Below are 20,562 nucleotides of genomic sequence, written 5' to 3' on the forward strand. Positions count from 1 at the left end.
ACCAAGATCACGGATACTTATAAATATAGCAAAAATAATAAAACATGATGAAATTTTACATATGAGTAATACATATGTTGAAATATTGATATGTCTATGTAATCGAAAACAAATAGAATACAAATACTCTTTGATTCATAATGAGGTTATGTCCTGATAATCTCACCTTAAGTTAAATATGTTCTAGTTGAAAATACTCTCATGACCATGTGTCTCAGTAGCAGCCACAGCTCACTGTCACTTGCACAGCATAAAAAGAGATTATTTTATTGTATATCAATAACCTGGGGAAAGATCAAACTTTAAAATACAAAGTGCAGTTTCTATTGAATGTGTATCAATTTCATTTCATCATAAAGTTGAAAAATTGTAAATCAAACCATGGTAGGTCAAGGGACTCTCTATGCAGCAGAAAAATTTTTAGAAGTCTATCCTTGTGGATTAGTAGGGAAAAAAAATTTACCCAAATCTCAGTGACTGACAATGACAAAGGCTTGCTTCTTGCTTTCCTCAAATGCAAATGCAAATCAAAAGGGCTTTGCTCCACATTACCTTCCCTTTTGCCCTTGGCTTTTGGAACACCTCTAATCTGGGATGTTACTGACTGCTCTCTTGGCAGAAGAGAGAGGAACATGGGGCTCTGTGTGCTTCCTCATCAAGCTTTAAAAAACCCCTGTAGAAAGCACAGATGTCGTGCCTGCTTTCATTTCACTGGCTTGGGATCATGTGGTCAAGTCCCTTGTCACACTGGTAGGTGGAAGCATTCTTGGAGGGAAGCAGAATCTGTGAAAGTTTTGTTTTGCAAGTGCATAATAGAACTCATCAGATGCTTTTTTTTTTCTGAGTTAGAATATGATAATGAAAGCATAACAAAGGAGTCTTAAGTCCATCTAAAATCTTGCTTGTATAAATATGGTGAACTGAAGACAGAAGAAAGCTAGAACAATATATGGATTTTATTAATGAAGAAAATGAGTCTCAGAAAGATGAAATGATGTACCTAACGTCATAGTCTAATCAATTAGGGTTTTATGTAGCTTCTTTCTGACACCATTCACTTCATGAATAGTCTTTGTAGCGTACTGCTGAATAAGAAGGAGCTTATCTGTCTGTGAACTTGACACTCACTTCCTATTGAAGGTTAGGATCAATGTTGACCTCATTTATAAGTATGAGTTATAATGCATTTTAGGGAAGTAGAGGGGAATAACTATTAATCCACTGCTCTCCAATCCAATCTCTCTTCCACACCTGGTATTACATAAAATAGAAAAAACATCAAAGAGAAAGAGCACTTGGAATTTGGCTGGAAGAGAGGATGCAGACACCAGATTCAAGTTGCAAAAATCATTGATTTTTTTCCCATAAATTTCATCTAACATGCTATGGATAAGCAACTAATTTCTGTGCCAAGATTTTTTAAAATAGAGAATTATAAATGAGACAAAAATAAATTAATCTAATTGGGTAGATAAGAGGCCAGAACTCTTAATAATGTTCTTAACCACTTTATTGCAGAGCTTACTCAGAAACCCACTGTTTTCATTCACGCTTTGAAACCACTGAGAATTATTTGACTTCTCTGTTTAAAATAACAAGCCAAATTGCATCCCTGGAAAGAAATAACTGAAATGGCAGCTTTCCCTTCATCGCCTCACAGGAAAATATGATGCTAATTATCTATTGCCTTCATCCTTTAGAAAGATGCAGAAAGATTAGCCTCCTGGGAATCACTACCCTTTATAAAATAATGAACTATGATGTGTTATATTGCCAGATTTGAGAAACTGATAAGAGTTATAGGTTTTGCTCTAATTTGTTGGCTTTTTCTCATCTGACAAAACAAAAGTAACTCAAAAGTACAATAGCCACTCTTATATTTATTGTGTGTCTGTAGGTAAGTAAATTTTGAGTTTGCAACTATACTTGAAACTTACAATGATTTCTCGAGTCTGATTTTGTGTGACATTTATTCTTAACTGCCCCTAATAAAAGAACACTCAAAATGGCTTCTAACCTCTAGCTCAGTCTGTGTGGCATTATCAAGATCATGATAGAACAGAGCTTTTAAGAATTTAATGAGGCCAAGCAGTTAGACAAACAATGATTAATTTATTGGAAAGTCACCTGGAAGTTATAGTGATCATAGTATTGCAATATAGGAAGAAAGATGACTCAAAAGAAAAAGTCTGATTTGTTTTCCTTTTATTTCATTTTATTTATTTCAGATGCTCAGGACCAATAAGGATTTCCCACTGAATTACCACTAATCTGACAAGGCAGTGGGGGATATTTTAATTATTGTATTTAGAAAAAAGTCTGTTTCAACTATGTTAGAGCAATGAGAATGACACTCATCTGAGCTCATGAGGCTAACTGAATGTCTCTTATTTGTGAGTATTTGCGTTTTTATTTTTCACTGTTTTTACTAGAATATTGTTCTTAAGGGAAGTACTTGCCTAGAATCATGAAAATTCCACCTATGATCCTCAGAGTTCTCTCTGCTAGGCCACATCTACTCTTACACAGGTACTCTCATGTCTGATGAGAGAAATGTCAGGTCAAACAGACAGCTAAATGTATACAACCAAAGAGTGTTCCTCCTTGCAGGCCACCCCAACCTTCCTCAAATGTGTTAAAGGCTGGTTTAGGATAAGGAGGTACTCATCCAGAGATTGCAAACTGGCTTACATATCCAATGTGGAAAAACAACAACAAAAACTGAAGATATGTTGCTAAACATAGTAAATACTTGCATATGCTTTAAAAAAAATCCTGTTGTTTTATTATCTGCCATTTCTTCCCTCTGGGTTTTAAATGCATGCAATAAAAATTTGACTGCATTTACACAAATATTTCCCTTTTCTAAGGGATGATTTTTGCCTAAAATAACCTAAGTGAATATTTGGGGGTGTCCCAAATTGGGTTGCTATGTCAAATAAATCACATCTACTATTTTGTAATTTTGGCTATTAAAACATATTAGGAAATATGGCCTGTCACCCTTTTGGCAGGAATGCATGATTAAGCAGCTTGGTGAATAGAACGAGCAGGTGCTGGGATGAATATCAGAAAACCCATCCATCTTAATGCTTCTGGGGGAAAACACATCTTTCAGGAGTAGGATACTGTTTTCTTGTTTCAGCAGTTCAGTGCATTTGGAGGGATTTTAGGGTTTTCTCTAATCATTTTAAGTCAGGTAATGTGGGAGACAATCACATACTGAATTGCTTATAGTGTGTTTGCTATCTTACTGTTGAATTGTGCCAAGCATCGGTGGGCTAGAGAGCTGATCCCTATATTTTTGGCATTCCTGAATTATATCTCTTATTTAGATTCTGAGGGATAAAACTTAGATTATAAACTATACATCTATAAGTATGTCTGAATCTTTAATATCACATTTCTTACACATAACAATTATATTAGTTGAATGATTGAATGAAACATTACAGTTAGTTCAATAGAAAGACAGTACTGTAGAAAGTATCAACCTCTTCCTGTAATGGTCTTTCTATGCTCTCTCCTGTATATTTGTCCTATACTAATCTGTTCTTTAAATTTTACATAAAATACTTCCTTTGAAATAAATCCATCTTTGGACACACCAAAGATAGATAGATAATCATCCTCTCCACTAAACTATTTAAAAATAATATATACATTTTACATTGCTAAATTTGCTTAAATATGTATTCTCTTCTGTAATTGGAAAGAACTCTTCTGGGTATAGAATAGACATTTATGCTCTCCAAAGTATTCTTTACTTGGCACAGATTATGCCATCCTTTTTATATACCATTGGATAAATGCAAGAATGGGTAGATGGGTTAAAAATGATATGGTATCTATACATCTGAATTGCCAGACCAATATCAGTTGAATGTGATATCTGAGCTACTAGCTTATCTTCCAGTTACTAAGAAAGAATTCATTGACATCGAAGCCATCCTTTTTTCTAAATCCTGAAAAATGGGAATAAGGAATATCATTTAGAACAAATATCATTGCTATTGAGCTAAAATTTGGTCTGATTTATCCAGTGTAATTTAGAGAAATACATTACTAGGAGTGAGAAGTGAGAATAGAAGGGTAGATAGGAATCAAGAATAAAAGTTTGATTCCATCACTATGGAAAATTAAAAGACAAAGAGATATTTTTATTTATTTGCCTTTTAAGCAAAAGATTAATGTGACATGCCTTTGATTTATTATGAACATTATGGCAGCCATGCAGCAAAATGACTGGAATGATCATAAACCCATTACCATGGTGCAAAGACAAGAAGTTCAAATGAAAGATAAGGAGGACATCTGGAAAGGTGAGGGGAAGCATGAATTTTTAAAAATCACACTTAAGGTTACATTGAAATTATAATTGACAAAATATGGTTACTAATTACATAGGTTTGAGAGACATATGGTCTCCATGGGGAGTTATTGTTTAGTGGTTACAAAGGTTTATTTAGGGTGACAAAAAAATTGAAAATTGTTGTAAATATGGTTAAATGCAATTTTTAATATATACAGTCTACCACAATTTTTTAAAATATCTGATAATCATTGACTGCCAACCTTCATCTAGTAAAATTCTGTCTCAAAAAATGAAAAAGGACTGGGAAAATAGCTCAGTGGTAAAGTGCCCATGAACTCAATCATCAGCAATCAAAAAGAAAAAAAAGAGTTTTATAATTTATTTAAGAAGACAGAGATATAAGAGATAGTCTAAAATTTACAATAATAATACAATTTTGCCTTACCATTTTATTCCCTTTCTCTCCTAGTGTACACGGCATGTACAACCACAAAAATACAGATAAACATATACACATGCCCACTTGCCAAGTAAATAAGTCTTTTCTGTATTATATGACCTTACATAATTGCTTATCAAATTTCTGCTATCCTTGGTTTGGTCCTTGTTTTCTCTTGCCAAGTTTACTTAGTCTCTTAATTTAGTCCCCTGTCTTTAGGCTTGTAGCCACTCTTACAGTTGTCTAATTGAAATTCTTTTCAGATTATTCATCTACATGAGACCTTCAATGGCTCTCCATTGCTATCTTGTTTTGTCTGCATGCTCAGATCATGGAATTTATTATAGAAACTTTTAGTCAAAAAGTTTTTCTCATTATGCAGGGCTACAATCACTGATTTCACCATAAAAATATATTCCATTGACCTCTGTGTGTATTGTTCTGTTCATTTAGTACAAACTATATCATTTATCCTTTTAGGGAAGAAATTTGCACTTTCTGTCTTTATATAATCCATATTTTAATTAAACTATTGTGCTTATAAGAGAATACACTCACCCAATCCTTTATGCATCCATTTTCTACTGAACTATACAAAGTTTGAGGACAGAGTTTGTCTTATTCATCTTTGAAACCTCAACACTGAATAAATTTGCATTGGATAAATACGGGAATAAATTGATAGATAAAAGAAGAGAAGATCATTTCCAGCTAAAGGGAAAAGACTTTATAGATAAAAGACAACTTCACTTTAAAAACCACAGGGCAATCAGTCTATATATTGCTTAAGAGCTGTTTCCAAACAGCGACCCTTTTAATTTATCCGTTGGCCACATCAGTAGCAGAATGTATCTGCATAGTGACAGCTAACATGTTAGAGACTTTGGATATTTTCGTTCTCTTAAGCAGGCTACATGTTCTCTACAGAATCTCATTTAAAATGGGGCTGTTCATCATATTTTCTTACAATAGATTTTGCAGCCAACATTAATACCTCAATATATTTAATCCTCATAAATTCATGCAGGTCAAACTGAATTAACAATAGTGAGTTTCAAACACTTCCTAATAAGTCAGATTTTTTTATATAGTGACATATTCAACAAATATAAGTTAGTGAATCTGTGAAGTTGTATGTCCAAAATCACATCTTGAAATCGGTCTATTGAAGTCAATTAGTAAGTCATAACTTGACCTGTCTAGGTTTTTACACTCAAAAACAACATCTGGCCAAGTTTCCTAATATTATCATTCCTCAGAAAAATAAAAAGACAATTTGAAAGATCCAACTGCAGGGCTGAAATAGTCTCAGACACAAGTTAATCCTAATTCTGTTGGCAACATTTATTTCCCAGGAGGAAACCTGTTTGCTCTAGAGCATGAGTACATTCAAAAATCCCAAATCACAAAACTGTGTCAAAACTTCTGGAATTTGACTTTAGAAGATAAACAACAGACTCAAAAATAGAGTAAAGAAATAATATAGAAATAAACAAACAAGTTATTACAGCACAGCAGAATCATTCTTAAGGTTTTTAATAAAGAGAAATGAGCAGATTTCCAAGTCATTTCTGACATAAGAGATAATTAAAAGTAAGAGAGAGAGAGAAGAAAAAAGGACTCGATCAGACTGCACACAGCTCAGAATCTGTGATGAGCAATTTGTTACATGCATAACACCATGGCTGATTAAAGAGATAAACAGAAAATTAGCAATCCCCATTCTTCTTCCTCTTCTCCCATTCCCACAAGTTTTCTGTGGTTCCTTTGGCACCATTATACATCCTGAGAGTCATCACATGACTCCTTCAAATCTTCAATCTAGGAATACCACTTCTGAGTCAACAGCTTCTAACAACAAATAAATAGACATACATCCAACCAACAGCGATGAAACACGTAAAATTACAACACTGAATCTTAGAATAAGGCTTAGAATGTAGCCAGACATGATGGTGCATGCCTGTAATCCCAGTGGCTTGGGAGGTTGAGGCAAGAGGGTTCTAAGTTCAAAATCAGCCTCAGCAATTTAGCAAGGTCCTAAGCAACTTTGTGAGATCCTATCTCAAAATAAAACATAAAAAAGGGCTGGAGATATGGCTCACAGGTTAAGTGAACCCATGGCCTAAACCTTAATACAAAATCCCTGGTACAAATAAAAAAGACTTACAATGTAGAGAAGCCATTTGTTCCCAAAGTCTACTCTAAATCCAAATTCAGTTCTCCCCACAAAACACACACACACACACACACACACACACACACACACACACACACCCCACGTAAATTTGTTCCTCTCCTGCTGTCCTTGGTTGAGATTCACATTTTGGTTAAAATCATTGGTCTTTTGGGTGAACTATTGTTTTCCACTGAATCATATGAGAAACTAGGCTTTCTTTTTTTTTAACTTGAAAATTTCTTCATGTGTAATTAGTAATTGACATTTCTACGTATTTATCACAACCGCATGCTCAGCCTCTGACAGAAGTCTAAATCAACCATCTATATGCAAACACATGAGGCAGTCAATCATCTCTGCTTTATTGCTTTTATTTGGCCATGGATGTTGAGTTTTCCAGCAGTATTTGGACAGATTGCTTCGTCAGTTTGCCACAGAGCTGTGGGCCTACAAATTCCACTCATTTCACTTCTGCTTTTGGTTTTCTCTTCTGTAGTTCTTGTAAGCTCTCTGTTCTTTTTTTCTTTCCTTGAATTGCTAGGATCACATCCTAGCTTCCTAATGTCCTGACAGAAAAAGCTTAAATTCTGTGTTTCATACTTGTTTTTGTTTTAATGTTTGCATATTTACTAATGTCTTTCTTGCCCTTTATGTTTGGTTGTTTATCTGGATGTAGAATTTAAGATTGAAAATAATCTTCCCCCCAGAATGTGGAGAGTATTGCCCCCCATTGTGCGATACTGATAGTTAGAAGTCTAGGGTTATTTTTTATTTCTAATTTAGATTTGTGACTTCTTTATATTTGACAGTATCATAGTAAGCCTGGTTTCAGGTTTTCAAGGTTTGGTTTGTTTCTTTTTGTATAATCTGCTTCAAGTTTTTGAAGATGAAATAAAAATATTCTCTCTTATGGTAGCATGGGCAGTGTTGAATTTTTTAGTGATTTCAGTCTCTGAAAAAAAGCAGCACAGAACAGCTGCAAATGTATGAAAAACAGTTGTGATAACTTTATCGATGAATGCTTTTGCCTCTTTTTCAGCAACAGGTAGGCTAAGGATACTGACAGCATTTCTGTTACCCTAGGTAATACTTTCTATAAACTTATTTGTTTATAAAGAAGAAAGGCAGAAAATGGAGCTATTTTAGTGTATGTTTTCTGATAGTTGTTAAGCTTTTGTTCAAATTTTTAATTTCTTGTACATCTAGCCTAGCCACCTTCCTGTGTAATGACATTTAGGGGACAAGGACCTGGAGAATAATATAATGCAACAGAGCCTATTTAATAGAAGCCTGAGCCCAGGAAATGGGTCCCATTAGAACTATACACTTGCTTTAACTATCCAAGCTTAGCAGTCACAGAATAGGAAATCATTATGAATGCAAAAAAAAAAAAAAAAATATATATATATATATATATATGATTCAGACTACAGGGGAGATAATAAAGAAAAACAAACCAAAACACAAAAAAAAACAAGGCAACACCCAGAAAAGAGCCCATCCCTAAGTCTCTGAATGATCATCACAGGTGTGAGCTTCTCTCATCTTGCACTCTGTCATTTCCTGCTCTTCTCCTGGGAGGTTCTTTGCTTCGGGGGCTCATCAGTAACCCAACTTACTGTGCAGATGAAAAATAAAGCCCCCACCCTAGATTCCTCTTTCAAATGTTTGGTGGGATCCTGAGGGAAGGGGAAGTTTGAAAGACATGAATGCACATTCTGGTGACTTTCCTGGTTTGTGACAGCATTGCTTCTTAGGGCACAAACGAGCTTCATGTTTTCTTTTTCCTAACATGGTCTACTCTGTTCTTCCTCCTGGAAGTTTCTGCTTCATAGTTTTATCAGTGTTTATGTCTGTAAATGGATTTATCTCTTCCTGCTTCCAGCTTTTAATGCACATTTCTGCTACCTTTGAAAAAATTACATATCGCATGTCCAACTGTAAATGACAAAGGGTACTCACTTGTTTGCCAGATGAGCTCCCTCTGAGGCAAGAACCAAGGAAATGGCTATGAAAACAGTGCCCTCTGAGCCATAATCCCTGGAATTAGATATGTGGCCACACCAATGCCAAGATACCATGTCACACATGATCACAAGAATGTGATCTGTTTATAAAGGGACATATTCTGCCTTTTTCCCTGAAAATTTATATTCAAGCAGGCTTATAGTTCACTATTTTTTTTTTTTTTTTTTTAGTATTTGTTAGGGTCTGTAAACAAGTCAAGATGGCGCCTGGCATTTTGCAGAGGGAGTGGTTTGTGAAGTAACGCCATCGAGCCATTAAGTGTGGAGATTCCTTATTGGTTGACTGCTGTATCTCGTTTATGTAAATTGAGATAAGCTGTGTGGAATGTATATATACCCCTCTGGTCCTACAATAAACGGCTTCCATTCCTACTGTATCAATGTACACAAGTTGTTTGTCACCCCCCCCCCCCAGTTATTTTGCTGCAGCCGGACTGCGGCAAGTATTGTGTTAGGAAATAGTTCATATGATTAAGAAAAATCAGGACAAACTCCATTGGTACAAGAAAGTGAAGAGGCTGTACCATCCAGGGCTCACTGTAACATAGACAAAGGGACATGGCTAGTAGGGAGAGCTATACAAAAGACAGCCAGCCTACCAGGAGGACAAGAAACTCAGTTCTCAGCTAGGAGAAGCCTATTACAATGTTAATGCAGCAACCAATACAAAAGGTATATGTTGCTTTATTTTTTAATTCCAATGTGCCCTTGACACATTGGAATGTTACTTAGACAACATTACTTCTTGTGTGATTAATGGATACATCCTCCTTTTTTTTTTTTTTCAATTTTATGTACACAAAGTGCCACCTTGTTCATGGTCTCACTTTCTGCAGTGTCAGAAAGTTTCAAAGTCTGAAAATATTAATGGAAAATTCCAGGAATAAATAATCCATACATTTTCAATTGCCATTCTGAGTAATGTGGTGAAATTTTGAACTCCCCTGCTTTGTTTCACTGGGGAAATGATTCACCCCTTTTCCTAGCGTGATAATGTATCTGTTGTTCATCTGAGAGCCATTAAGGGGAATCATGTTTCCATAAATTTTATTATATCTATTGTTATAAATAGTTTATTTTATTATGAGTTGCTAATCATTGCTTATCTCTTTCTTGCCTAATTTATAAATTGAACTTCATCACAGGTATGTGTGTACAAGAAAAAAACAGCATATATAGTGTTTCAAACTACGTTCATTTTTTAGGTAGTCACTGAGGTTCTTGGAAAGCATCCCCCATGGTTAGGCGAGACTACTGTACTCCAAGAGGCCTCTGTCTGCTTCTAACATGAACATATCGCTGGCAGAGTGGCCCTCCATGTTCTCCGCCCTCAGTCCACATTTGTACTTTATCCTACAATGCTCTATTGGTTATTTGAATGTCTGTCTCTATGCAAGCCTGTAACTCTTATGTGTGTTGTATCCTCTTAGTGTTTGCTGAGAAGATAGGCAGGTAGCAGATATATTGATTAATAAAGCTATTATCACATTTGAAAATGTGTTCTCAAGTAAGTTTACAAAATTCACTATGTTTTGAACAAAATGTTGAGAAAATGGGACCAAATATAGGAAAGAATTGATAGCAAAAGGGGAGATCAAGATATTCAATAATAGTTTTCAACTCTATTGTTATAGTTTTTATACACTATTTTTCCTAAAATAAAATTTGTCTCAAGTTCTATTTATTAAATGGGTGAAAAAAGAATGAGGAAGGGGGTCCCCACTGTTTAACTGTTTTTCCTAGGAATCAGGAATATCTCTAGAAAAGTCTAAAGTTATGCAATTCAGTGTGGGAACCACTGATTTCCTGCCTTCAAGACAGTAAGTGCATAGGACATCCAACCACAAGAGCCCAACAACTTTAATTACTCTCCTGACACTCTTAAATCCACATTGCTAAGGACTCTTAGCCCCACTGCAAGTTCATAAAGGCTCCAACCTAGGAACTTACCCTTAAAGTCAACAGAAATGGAAAGGACCTGTGGCGCTCTATGAGGCCTTCTGTCAGCTAGCCCAGCTGTGATCCTATAGCCTGTCTCTATATCTGAGTTCTTGTTTTAATTATTTTCCCACGACTTCATGCTATTCTACCAACTTATAAAGGAGCAATTCTCTGGATGTTTATTCAAAATTTAATAAAAAAGTTCCTCTGGGACTGTGGATCTTGTTAAACCACTGCAATGTCACTATGGAGTGTTGACTTTATTTGGGGGCCTCTTGTTGAGCCCCAGAGGCTGTGCTGAGTACCTGTTCACTTGATGTACTTCTGCATTGAAGGCTCAACTCCTGAGATCCTTTATTATTGTCCTGTCTGGATATACTACTGAAGGGTGGCAGAATATGCCGACTTGAAATATATCACTTTGGCCTAAGGAGTATTTTAAGCTAAAGAAATTTGAAAAGTGGAAGAAGGACATTCTTATCTCCTTCTTTCTTCCTGAAAAGAGTAGACAACAACTCCCACTTAATAGATATATACCTCTACTAAGAGACAGTAGACCTTCATTGGGGAATCACAGTGTGAATAGTTCTATACAAACAAACATTGTTAAAACAATTCTTATTTTCCTTTAAGTAATCCAACTTAATTTATTTACTTTTTCACAATTTCTTCCCTTTGTTCAACATGATTCAAATGGTATTTAGGTTTTGGAACTTCTTTGGGTCTTCATTTTTTTATGAGGGCCCTGTTTCATATAAAACTTTATTAAATTTTCACAATTTGCTATTGTTAGTCTGTTGAAGGATTTTTTACTTCTCAGGCCCAGATGCTGCCCTTAAGAAAATAGATGTAAAGTTGCCTCCCTACCCTGTCTAGTCACTAGACTCTGACACCTTCTGGTTTGGTCCATTCTGCAAAACTGAGATTTAGAATTTATGGTCAGGATGTTGATAAAAAAGGAATAGGAAATTAACATGCAAAGGAAATTAATGTGTGTCCTCTCCAGATTAGTTAGTAGGGCTCGCTCTGCTTTCCTGACTGGGAAGCAGAAATTATGCATACTCTTCCAATTCTTCTAGAAGGTAATATATGATCTTGATAAAATTATCTTCCTGAATATTATGCTCTGTGTCTGCAAATGGGTCAGCTGGACTAAATAAACTCAAATGTAATGATCACTAACATTTCTAATATTTTAGAGTTTCACTGCTGTTCCGTAGAAAGCAAGGATGCTGTGTTCTTCACTCTCATTCCTTTGGTGCTACAAATGCTTTGTAAATGTCTCCTACCTCTATCTTCTGATTATTGGACTGTGCCTGCTAATGCCCACGTGATTGATTTTCTAGAGACCTAGGAGAAAATGCATCTGACTCCTTCATTCCTCTCCTCAGGGCTCCAGATTTATGTGTTGAACAGTAAGTCTCTGAGGCCATCATTCCAGCTTTCCTTGTCAACCACCCCTAATTCTTAACCAGAGCAGGAAGCTGAAGAGACACAGTTGTCCCGGAATCTGTGTCACCATTAATAAGAATTAACAAAACTCAGTGACTTCACTAGTTGATTCCCTCCTCTAAAATGTATAAATGCATTTAATGTACATGGTGATTTGGGGCGTAGTTTATTATTTTCCTGCATTTTCAGGTGGAATATCTGAGACACAAAGTTTAAACACTGCCAAATGTTGCTTGATGATGGGAACACATTCTGAAAATGGCATCATTAGGCAATCGCATCACTGTGCACAGAGCCTGGAATGCCCTGTACAAGCCTGAGGACACAGGTCAGCAGCTCAGTGTGACCTCTGTAGTAAACATGAGAGGTGGGAGGTACCTGATAGGGTAACATGTCACACTGTTTTGCAATCAACATTTTTTTTTAAGTAGAAGAAATGCACTCTAAAATAATAAATTATAGTATGGTAAATATATAAACCAGTAAGATAGTTGTCTATTATTTTATCAATATTAGGTATTGTACATAATTGTGTATATTATACTTTTATAGGATTGACAGTGCAATGGGTTTGTTTACTGCAGCATGACCACAAACACATGAGGACAGTAGAGTATGGCACAAGAACATGGCGATGGTTATAACTTTACTCAATAGTAGAGATCATTCAGCCTCATAGTAATCTTGTGGAACACAGTCATATGTACTGCCAATTAGTGGCCAAAATATTATGGTATGTGCTGCAGGACTGTACACAGGAGAAGGTCATGTAGCTAGTGAGAGACTGAACGGGTATTCAAAGTTAATCACCTTCTTCCTCTCTCCTTCTGATACTGTGCCCTGCTTACTCACTGATGAACAAAGGATTGTCTATACTTAATCTCTAGTGATATGTCCTCTCTTCTAGCATCTCTTGCTCTCTTTTCTGAAGATTTTTTTCTCCCATCAGTGAAATCTCTACACTTTCAGGTTATTTGTTTGACTTCTGCAAAAACTCATTTTCTCAAATAGAAACTCACTGAAGCAAAATAGATTCTAAATGTCACAACTGCCAATTAGCAGTGTGACCTTTACCAAGTCACTCTCCCTTTCTTGGTCTCAGTTTTACTTTTACACAAAATAAAAAATTGGCTAAAGCCCAGTGTTTTGTTTTTGTTTTGGTTTTGGTTTTTTAAAGGTAATTTGGACAAAGTACTTTTAGCATTTAACTGGAAAGGTTGGAGTGTTAAGTAGTTTATGATTTTTTAATAAATATTTTATCATCTTCAAATAACTGAATTTAGTCTCATAATGATAGACTTAACTTGAGGTGAGTTTTAAACATGCATGGAACCTTAATGACAGGTTGATATACCCATAGAAATAATTGAATACATGTTTTCTTTATTGATAAAAGAATGAATGCATGTATTTCTTAAAACATTGTTTTAAGAAGTGAAATTGACATGTTTGGTAAAATTCTTTCATCCTTATAAAGTCATTAACATGATATTCTAGACACCATTACCCCAAGAACTCTTGGCATTGCTTCCTAAGCAGGCTTCATTCTAATAGAGGTTGTCGCTGTTATTAACTTCATCTTTCTCAACAGTAGCTCTAAATCAGTCTCTTTCTTTTCAGGTTATTGGGGAAGATTTGGAGAAGTCAAGTTCTGGTTGCTATCTAGGTCACATGACCAAAAACCGTTCTTTTTCCCAATTAATTCGGGCAGAAGGACTCTCCCACCATGTGCTCCCTTGTCCCCAGAAGCACCTCTGTTATTGCAGTTATCTTGTTGAATCGGGATTATATATCTATCATCCCTTCTAGACAATGAGTATGATGAAGTTTGGGACTGTGTTTCTTTCTCCCTCACTTGCCTCACCCTGCCCTATGCCTCCTCTGTACTAATCATAAGAGAAATGTTATTTGAACTTTGTAACGTATGAGGGCATGGAATTTGCATAATAATAATCAAAAATGCTCCCCGTTCTCTTATTATAGGTCAACCACTTGGAAGCATTAAAAGTTTTCTAAGCACTGCAGTTCCTGAAGCACACTGGGATGTCACAAGGGAGGCATCTTACTCAGTGACTCTCTTTCCAGACATGTCCCTCCTCTGGGATCAGCTTAACTCGGCAGGGGATCCTCCTCAACCACCTGACTATTCTCAGAAGTCCATGGTTTGAAGCATAAAGTGGGTCCTGAAACTGCCTAAAATGATCTTGCCCAGATCTTTTCATTATCCCACACACAATTATCCAAATTGAATTTTCACTTCTTTCTTCCTGTAGTCTATTGTATATATCATTTCTTCTGTTTCCCCAGTTACTATCTTAGTGGCAATCAAAGCATTCCAAACCTGGGTCTTGAGGTTTAGTATCTCCCAAAAGCTCATGTGTGAGATATTGCAAGACAGTATACAGTTTGAACGATTGGGTTATGAGAGCCTTACCCCAATCAGTGAAATAATCCTCTGACAAGATAATTAAATGGTGACTGAACTTCAGGTAGAGTATGGCTGGAGGAGGTGGGTCCCTAGGAGCATGCTTTGAGATATATATTTTGTTCCTGGAAAGTGAAGTCTCTCTCTGTCTACTTCCTTGTGCCATGTTCCCAGCGGCTTTACTCTACCACACACTTCTGCCATGATGTTCTGCTTTACCCCAGGCCTCTCAAAATGGAGTCATCAATCTATGAACTGAGACCTCTGGAACCATGAGCTCTCAAATAAACTTTTCCTCCACTAGTTGTTCTTGTCAGGTCTTTGATGGTCACAGCAGCGAAAAAGCTGATTAAAACACTGGACTTTCATCCTTTCTAAAGATAATTGTTTTCTTAACCACAAGTATTAGAATTTGCTTTGTTCCATGTGAAACTAAAATAGATAATTAAAATTCTTACTTCAAGAAATCTACAAATTAATTGTGAAAATTAATTTGAATACAGATAAAAATTTGATTTTCTTGTATTACATGTAATAAAATTTGAAAAACAGAGAAGGAGTAATACTGGGGACTGAAATGGAGAAAGCAGATATCTTGTTTATGACTACATCAGAATGAACTTTACCATTTTGTAAATAACCATAATGCATTAAAAGTTTTAAAAATTTAAAAATAAATAATAATTTTTGGAAAGCTTAGAGTGATATTATTGCCAAGTACTATGAAATAATAGCCACAACAGAGGAAGAAAAAGATCTAGAGGTACTCAGATTCTCCCAGCCTCCTCTTCTCCTGCAAGTCATCCTGCATGCTCATGACCAGAATCATCCTACAGCAAGCACCATCCCATCCCCATCACTGTACTTCTTGCCTTCACCCACCAGGGTTTCCAGCCCTGCTTCTCAAAGTTTGGCTCATCCACCAACGGCATTAACAGCACCTAAGAAGTTGTCAAAACTGCGCAGATATTTAGGCTACTCCATGCTTACTAAGCACTGTCTTCATTTCAATCGATTCCAAAAGAATAAAATATACATTACAGTTTAATAAACAGCTTAGGGATTTCAGTGTTCTACAGTAGGTTTGGGTAATATCTTTCAGACAAAAATTTTAGCTTATATTAAAAATATATAAACTGCTGAGTGTGGTGGTGCACACCTATAATCCCAGCAGCTCAGGAGGCTGAGACAGGAGGATGGTGGGTTCAAAGCCAGTCTCAGAAACAGCAAGGTGCTAAGCAACCCAGTGAGATCCGGTCTCTAAATAAAATGCAAAATAGGGCTGGGGATGTGGCTCATTGGTTGAGTGTCCTTGATTTCAATCCCTAGTACCTCCCCCCAAATTATATATATATATATACACACACACACATATATAATATATATGTGTAAACACACCACACATATAATTTCCCCCCTTTTAAAATAATACTCTAGAAAATAATTTGCTAACTACTTATAAAATTGCCATGAGGCAGCATAGAGGAGTATTTTTTTTTATTAGAGCTTTATAGTCATACAAAGTAGTTGTGTTCATTCCAACAACTCATACATTCATAGAAATTGATTTCAGTTCATAACCCCCCTGTTTTTCTCCCCTTTTTCCTTCCTGTCCTCCCTTCCCTCTCCAGTTCTTCTTCCTATGCTAGACTTCCTTTTTCTCCTCTCCAGCCAGAATGGCAATGAATATAAATATCAATAAATATAAATATAAATAATATAAATAGCAATAAATGTTAGTGAGTTTATTGGGAGAAAGGAACACGCATTCATTGATGATAGTACTGCAGACTTGTACAACCACTCTGGAAAGCAGCGTGGAAATTCCTGAAAAAATTATGAATGGAACCACCATATGACCCAGCTATCTCATTCCTTAGTATTTTATTAAAAGATATAAAATTAGCATTCTACAGTCATACAGCCACATCATTGTTTATAGCACCACAATTTACAATAGCTTAATTAAAGAATCAACCCAGGTGCACATCAAAAGATGAATGGATTTGGAAATTATGGCATATGCACACACAAAGGAGTTCTACTCAGCCACTAAAAAAAGAAGTAAATTATGGCATTTGCAGGCAAATGAATGGAATGGAAAATATCATGCCAAGTGAAATAAGTCAGACTTGAAGAAACTAGAAGGTTGAATGTTTTCTCTCATAGGAAAACATATTAAAATATTTAAAAGCCATAGATAAATTTAAATCTCAGTTCTTTGAATCATGTTGTGTCACCCTTGCCTTGATTTTCTCATCTATAAAATAGAGATAATAGAACCCAACACAGAAGGTAATTAGACAGATAAAGCTCATCAAAACTTATAAAGTGCTTGAGATCAAATCTGGTAATCCTAAACACAATAAAAACATGTATGAAATAATTACAAAATAAATTAGAAAATTAGAATTAAAATTTAGCCACAAAATATTGATATCTGGATATACTTTAGAAATATAATGGATGAGAGACTTGGAATTCAGAATACAGGTCCACACTCCTTATCTCATTTCATCTAAAAAGATAATCAACAAAAAAGTATTTACTGCTTTCCACATTTTGAAGATGTGAAAAGTGAGGGTAAGCTGGATGATGTTACTTATCCCAGGTCAACAATGAGTTAACACAAACTAAGATTAAGTTACATTGTTTTCATTCAGTCTGACATTTGCAAAATATTCATTATCTGCCAATTCCTTAATAGGACCTGGGTCTACAGAAAAAGTGATCTAAATTTAAAGAAAGGAAAATATGTTTAAAAAATATTGTTAAGGATAAGAATACTAGTTTGAAAAACAATGGGAGTGAAAAATAACAAATATATTTTCATGTGTAAAGAATATAATGATGCATGAGAAAATATAAGCAAAACCATTCCTTACAAGTGATGCTGCAAGCCCAATTTTTAATTTTTTTGAAGCACTTTCATACTGTTTTCCATGATGGCTGCATCATTCTACATTTTCAGCAAGATCATATAAGTGTTTTTATTTCTTCACATCCTCAGTAATATTTATTTTTTTCTTTCTTATGGATAATATTCATCCTAACAGTCACAAATGATATTGTGGTTTTGATCTGCATTTCCCTTTATGGACATTTTTTTTTCATATACCTGTTGGGACACTACATGTCTTCTTTGCAAACAAATGTTTTGCCAATTTTTTAATGAGGTCATTTGTGTTTTCTTGCTGTGATGGTGGTTTATTGGTTTTGCTATTGACTTGCAGAACATTCTTATGTGTTTTGAATATGAATCCTTATAAAACAGATGGTTTACAACTATCCCTCCTTCATAGGTTGCCCTTTTATTCTGTTGATTCTTTTGCTATGCAGAACTTTCTAGTTTGTTTATTTTTGCTAGTTTAGTTCATGTTTTCTGTTGTTTCCAATACTCTTGTTGTCATATTCAAAAAGTTACTAGCAACACTCTAGCCATGGAGAATTTATTCATGTTTTAATGACTATATTTTTATAATATTTTGAAATCAAAAAGTGTGATGTCTGTAGCTTTGTTCTTGTTTCTCAAATTTTGACATATGGGGTGCTTTTTGGTTCGGATTGAATTTTAGAATTTTGTTCTTGTTGTGATGTTAAAAAAAATATTGTTTTTCTTGCTGTTTCTCTAGTCACTTTTCTAAAGTATATGAAGTTTTATTATTTCTTTTGTATACCCATTAAAATCTCTACTTGGATATTTTTTATCATCTACTGATTTAACATATATTACTTAAATATTCTGGATAAATAATTTCCCCAACATATGTATGTATTGTGATACTTTGAGCAAACAATATCACTTAGTCTTTACTTTCTGCTGAAAAGCTGGGGAGACCTTGGTAAGCTTGGGGCAAATTAACATGATACAAAGTAAGCTGTTCTTATAAAAGATTTAACCATTTATGAAAATAAATACCCATCAGATACTTGCAAGCATTAGTAAACTTTCAGAGTCCCATAAAAAATTGACTTTGACAATTTTTGCTATTATACTCATTTGTCCTTATGAAAAGTAGATATTTAGAAGATGTTTTTATGTCATTTCATAAGTATCCTCTAATGTTCTCTCATCTTCATTTTATACATTTTTTACATTAAGAATTGTATGTATCATGAAAATTATATACTAACATCTATATCTATAGTTATCTGTAATTTATTTGTATCTACTTTGTATTTATAACTATTGTTCTATTTATCTATTGATATTTATTTATTTAAAGACACAGAATATAAATGTTGGAGTCCAAATTAGTCATTATAATTCATCTAATCTTTTTGGTTTTCCAGTTCTGTGAAACTACTAGATAGTTTGTTCAGGTTATATAACTTTCCTGTATCTATTTCCTCACTTTATTTGGTACTAGGGACAGAATCGAGGCCTCACACATGCTAGGCAAGAATATTTTATTTTTAGACAAGGGCTTATTAAGTTTCCCAGGCTGGCCTCAAACTTGTGATCCTCCTGCCTCCACCTTTCTAGTGGCTAGGGTTACAGGGATTCCCTACCTTGCCTGGCCTAGAGTTTCCTCATTGTAAATAAACATCTCAATATTGCAGTTAAAAAAATGTTAAGATTTATTAAATGTACTAACCATGTCTGAGCAATAATTTAATGTGTTATTATTATTATCTTATTCAAGTGTACCTGCTATGTTTAGGATCTGCTTGAATTCATTCAGAGTATTTACTAAAATTATGTGCAAAGGTTTTGTTTCTATAGATCTTGTTTCTTCTAGTCACAGGGTTGTAATTGAGGATGGCATGGTCTGTCATAAGGATAGCAGGAGCAGCTTCTGGCTCACTGCATCATAAGCACACATAGGGGTGAGCAGGAATGTAGTCATGTAGACTCAGACTCCTAAAAATGATCGGTCAAATTAAAAAGTATGAGAGAAGGTTTAAACAGGAAACTAGAACACATGGTCAATAGCAGAAATGTCTAAGGTACATGCAAGAATACATGGAGAGCCTTCAGGAACTGAGACATGAATGCATATGCACAGGAGCTGTCTTATCCCGTGTTGCTGAATACATAATCCACCGCAGAAAAATAATCTTAAAGCTCTACAGTTTATATTCACATAGATTTAAAGAAATTTGGGGCTGGGGATGTGGCTCAAGTGGTAGCGCGCTCACCTGGCATGCGTGCGACCCGGGTTCGATCCTCAGCACCACATACCAACAAAGATGTTGTGTCCGCCGAGAACTGAAAAATAAATATTAAAAATTCTCTCTCTCTCTCTCTCCTCTCTCACTCTCTCTCTAAAAAAAAAAAGAAATTCAGGCAGACAAAACCAATGAAAAACAGTACACATATATACATAATTTTATTTGACAGTGATATTTCAATAAAACTGGAACAAACTAGGTTGCTCATGCTTGTAATCCTAGCTACTCAGGAGGCTGAGGCAGGAGGAGTTTAAAGCCAAATTTAAAGCCAGCCTCAGCAACTTAGCAAGACTCTGTCTCTAAATTAAAAAAAAAAAAAATGAAAAGCCCTGGTGATATAACTAGTGGTAAAGCACCGTTAAAAGTTCACCCTGACTTCAATCTCCATTACTGAAAAAAAAAATGGAAAAAAATAGAGTACAAAACATTAAAAACTGTACCTTTGGGGGGAATGAGTAAACATTATAGAAAATTATAAAAGTTAAAGTTGAATACTGCCTTTGACTAATTTATCCTTGCCATAAAAATCCAAGGAGGCAAAACAGAAGACACTGAGACATCAGAACAAGGTTGAGCATCAGAGGGCAGGGAGGTGACTTAAAAAATAAT

The 20,562-nt window shown here is 35.2% G+C and overlaps 1 long non-coding RNA gene across 1 annotated transcript; it reads left to right on the forward strand.

Annotated features, from left to right (window-relative positions):
• Positions 1 to 2,232: 2,232 nt before the first annotated feature.
• On the forward strand, positions 2,233 to 15,472 carry LOC144369585 (uncharacterized). The gene is made up of 2 exons (XR_013429370.1): positions 2,233 to 2,393; positions 14,337 to 15,472. It is a non-coding gene; the product is annotated as an uncharacterized LOC144369585 (long non-coding RNA).
• The last annotated feature ends 5,090 nt before the right edge of the window (positions 15,473 to 20,562 follow it).

Source organism: Ictidomys tridecemlineatus, chromosome 12, assembly GCF_052094955.1.
Source record: "Ictidomys tridecemlineatus isolate mIctTri1 chromosome 12, mIctTri1.hap1, whole genome shotgun sequence".
Taxonomy (NCBI): domain Eukaryota; kingdom Metazoa; phylum Chordata; class Mammalia; order Rodentia; family Sciuridae; genus Ictidomys; species Ictidomys tridecemlineatus.